Below are 5,166 nucleotides of genomic sequence, written 5' to 3'. Positions count from 1 at the left end.
TATAAACAATATGCTGTGCATCCCAGTTGACACTGTGGTTGGTTTTACTTTTATGATTGAAAATGGCAGAACTTTTATGCTCGTATCCTACCTTCCGTTGGCGCTCGAATTTACTCTTTAAAAAGCTTTCCTCAGTGACATCCATGTAAGCCTTATTGCATTCCTTACAATATGCCAATAACCTTGAGTGCTTCTTTTTCTTGTAAACGTTAGTGACTGAGGATCCTACCGTATCAGAGTAGCTGGAAGCAAAAGGACTGTCTTTCCATAAGGTTTCATCAATCTTCTTGATGCTATATAGGTATGGAATTTTTATTGTACATTTTTTTATTACCTCTCGTTCAGGGGACGAAAGAAAGTGTGATTCGCTTTAAAAAAAAACCGCATTTCCAATAATGTGGTTCGGATATTTTAGGGAAGACAGCTGCTCACGAATTTTTTTGAAGTCCCCATCCTTATGTTCAAAGGAACATATCCTTTTGGCACATAAAAGCAAGCTTCTTGCCAGTCCACCCTTAAATAAGGTATCATGATAACTGAAGAAATGGAGGAGAGATATCGAAAAGGGAGTTTTTGTTACACCGCAAACTTGAACTTTGTGATATCCTTAATTATTTGCATATTTCAGGAGATGAAATCTGATATATTTTTCCTATTATATTTTAAATTTAATGCTTGGTACAAAGTTGCCTTTTTTTGTTAAATAACTTATTAATTTCCAAAGGCCACATTAAAAAAGTCAGAATGTTAATATCATACATATACACACACATGTATACGTATGTATATATACATACATATATATATGGGTAGTTTACAGTTTACCGGGGCAACTGCGGAACAACCAAATCCCTCTGCATAGGTAAGTAGTCCATCTCACGTTCAATTTGCCGCTGGAGAAGAATCAACTTGCCAGAATGGTCCAACAATTCCGATTTCGAATAAGGTACGTGAGTTTTTTTATATATATAATATAAGAGGGGTACAGTAGGATTCTCGTTAGGATAGTAAATCGTTGATAATTAGAGGTTAGGGGTAAAATTTCGTCCCCTGTAACCCCTGTGGCAAGCACATGCAGCACAAAATTACTGCTTGCCAGAACATACGTGCTTGCCAAGAATCTTTCAAAATATGGATGAGGCGTGAAGCTCCATTCCCCCACGCCGAAACTGAAATCAGAAATGTGCAAAAAATGACAGCTAAAATTTTGTGATAAATATTAGTTTTCGTCTCTTCGCCATTTTTGTTGTGTGTCCCTCCGCCAATTTTCTTGCCAGAGCTTACCACCATCTAGTGGTAGGTTCTGACTAGAAAATTGGCTGAAGATAGGTTGCCCTGGTAAACTGTAGTTGCTCCATATATATATATATATATATATATATATATATATATATATATATATATATATATATATATATATATATATATATATATATATATATATATATATATATATATATATATATATGTGTGTGTGTGTGTGTGTGTGTGTGTGTATGTATATATATACATAATTATAATTATAATGATATATATATATATATATATATATATATATATATATATATGTGTGTGTGTGTGTGTATGTATATATATACATAATTATAATTATAATCGTATATATATATATATATATATATATATATATATATATATATATATATATATATATATATATATATATATATATATATATATATATAGAGCTTTTCAGTCGAGAAACATGCCAAGTGCCATTTTTAAAATGTAATAAATTAAATTAAAAATACCCTGGCTCAGGATGGCGCTTGGCATGTTTCTCGACTGAAAGACTCATATATAAAATATATAATATATAAACACTTGCATTACTGAAAACAACTGCTACTGAGAGAAAGAGCCGCTATTAAGATACAATTTTCAAGAGCATTTAAGTACTTTATCAATTTATTTTTTAACTGGCTACCTAACCGACTTCTTATGTTGAGTGGCATTTACAATGCTGTGCTTGATACTTAAAAAGACTTCCCCAATGAAACCTGTATTCTCCCCTAATATGATGGAGATGCTCTACCTACAGAAGTAATCGAAAATTTACTAATGCCATAAAAACAGGATTTTTAACAGAAATATGGTGAAAAAAAGTAACCTTTACAGTTTCTTTTGCTACCCAAATTTTCAGATTACTAAGATTACTTAATATTCTTGTAATGAGATGCATCGTTTATGTCACCAATAATCGGACAAGTCACAATACCTCCGTGAGAAAAGTTATTAGCAATGATCAACTCTGGCCCGAAGATGAATTCTCCATACATGGGATTGTTGGTAAGGGGGCAAGGGGACATTTCCTGTTTTTATATATAATTCTCAATCTTTCTTTCCCTCGCTCTCGTGGTATTAAGATCACTTGATGACCTAGTAAAACCAAATTCAACAGTTCATTACATGTCAAATAGCTAAATCAGACTTCACTAAAACTTTATGAACAATATATATTGGTCTTATTATCCTTCTCAAGATGAGATGGCGTAAAACATCATATCAGATGCGTGATAACCGAGGGATCATCTCAATGAATTTTAAATGCTTTTGGTTGAACATAGTTGATATTTGTGAATTTTAAATTTATTTTTGGTTATTGAGATTTAATTAAAAAAGGATTATACGCCTGAAGCTGGTATTCCGAAGAATATTAAGATATCGCAATGTAAGAATTAGGATCTAGACCTACCAAATTCCATGATTTTCAATTTTGTGATTAATTTTTCTGCTGTTTACGAAGCCCTTTTTAGATGATACTGACGGGAAAAAACTAGACAATATCAACAGCTAAATAACCCAGTTTTTGAAGGCTCAGACTCAGTATTGCAAACAAACTTCAATATATTTGGCAGCCCAAAATACACCATTATACCCCAGGGAGTGTAGTCGTCAAAAAAAAAAAAAAAATTACATTGTAAGTTAGGTAATTGTACACAAGAGCTACGCACGGAAATATCATTTATTAATACAATATATTAGCTGAATAATATAAAAAAGGGTGTATATGTATATAATGCAGTACAATTGAGATAATCTGAGAAATTTACCGAGGTAATTTGAGAAATTTAACGTCTTTTGTTTATGTTTACGTTCATCCTCGAGGGGCTGGCAATAAACACGGCGCCCCGCGGAGCTTTTATGCAGAATTACCGTATCTTATTCCCTTGAACCTTTATAGGCTATGCTTGCTCTTCGATTCGTTTGTTTGTATCATAGAAATTCACATTTTTATTTCACATGTTCATTATTTTTGCTCAACATTTAATCCGTTCGATGATGTTGGTCATGCAACCCACATAATGCCTTAATCAGAGTAGCCACCTTTGGCATAATTAGTAAGCATCGTATAGCACTTCAGTTGCAATACTAATTCAGTAATCTGCCTTTCTTTGCTAACGACCAGAAAAATCAAATGTGCTTTCATATTCATATAGACGATAATGATGGCGATCTAAGAATCTTTGAGGAGGGAGACATACTAATTTTAAAAGTAAATCCACGAGTGAGTAAACAGCTCTAAGAATATCGTTTTCATACAAGTTATAAGCAGAGAACATTAGAAAAGTTAAGTATACCTTAGTTTTACCAGACCACTGAGCTGATTAACAGCTCTCCTAGGGAGATTTTGATGTTAAAGCGTTCCAATAAATTTGAGTTGATGGAAGTTTTACCATTGCATATAATTAAATTAATCAAAGAAAATAATCAGTTGACAGAATATTCACACTTACAACTATATATTTAAAAGATAATCACTGATAAGAATACGCATCTGCAGAACTCAACAGTATTGACAATTTTCAAAAAGAATATTCCCCTTTTAAATCAAGGATATATCTGAAATACTTGCCACACCAAACGCTGAGGCTGAAAAGATTCGACTATTTTCTTTCATAAAGTTTATAGTCACATGGATAAAGGATATAATGCTAATTGGTCCGATATAATGAGGCTAAAGTAAACCGATCCGGAAGTCCCCAACAACATATTTCGTAAATACTGCTGACACCAATGATAAAAATGGCAATTCAACTGTACTATTTAGAATATTTCAAAATGTTTTACAGCATTTACTCTTGAGTAATATTTTTACGTCTTTGCAATAAAGTTAGTGACATTTCCAAATTCAAGACGGAAACACATGCTCTGACACTACAGAGAAACAAGTCAAAAGTGTTTAGAGATTGTAAACCCGGACGAAGGCTGAGCAGTGCAACCCGAGTAAAGTCTCCTCTCCCTAGAAGTGCATGTGTTTGCTTCAAAAAATCTAATCACTTGTTGCCAGCCCCGAGGCTCGCCTTTAATAAAACATTCGCAAGAAATCACATAACCTTTTACATAATTCTGCAAACGAAGAAACGTCTAGCCGAACCAAAACAAAGCCTCTTTCCCAGAGGTTGAAATCTTGTGTATTCTTAATTCTTTTAGCATGTTAACAAAGAAAATTTATGAATTGTTTATTGACCTCAATTGCCACGTTTTAACAACGCCCCTAAAAGGGATATCGTATTAAAATAAACAAGCTTTAGCAGCGAAGATTTCATAAACATGGATGTATTTCTGAGGATGTGCATTTAGGAAGAAATTTTCCTTGTTGATGTCCATATGAATGTTAATTAGTCACAAAAAGCAGTAAATAATACGAGTGTAAAGTAATATTTCAACCTGAACAAAAACCTTAAAAAATCAAGATTGTTTTAAGAGTAAGTTGTGTAAGAGATACACTTGAAAGTGAACTCGTTATCAAAGATAAATAGCAACAGGTGCAAGTGCCTGAATTTATACTTCTGGTGGGAAGAATTGTCTGTAATGAAAACGGTTATAAGAATAACCAACATTAAAAATCTCTGTTTGTATACTTTTTATTAATGAATTATTTCAACAAGTATTTATAAATTAAACACACATACAAATATATATATATATGCATGTATGTATATATATATATATATATATATATATATATATATATATATATATATATATATATATATATATATATATATATATATATATATATATATATATATCTGTATATGTATGTGTCGCTATATTATTCACTGTTAATTACTATCGATCGAGAGGATAATTAATATGGTAAATCCGTTTCGTTTTATCTCGATAACAACCTACATTTAAAAG

Source organism: Macrobrachium rosenbergii, chromosome 21, assembly GCF_040412425.1.
Source record: "Macrobrachium rosenbergii isolate ZJJX-2024 chromosome 21, ASM4041242v1, whole genome shotgun sequence".
Taxonomy (NCBI): domain Eukaryota; kingdom Metazoa; phylum Arthropoda; class Malacostraca; order Decapoda; family Palaemonidae; genus Macrobrachium; species Macrobrachium rosenbergii.
Note: the sequence above shows the minus strand (reverse complement) of the source record.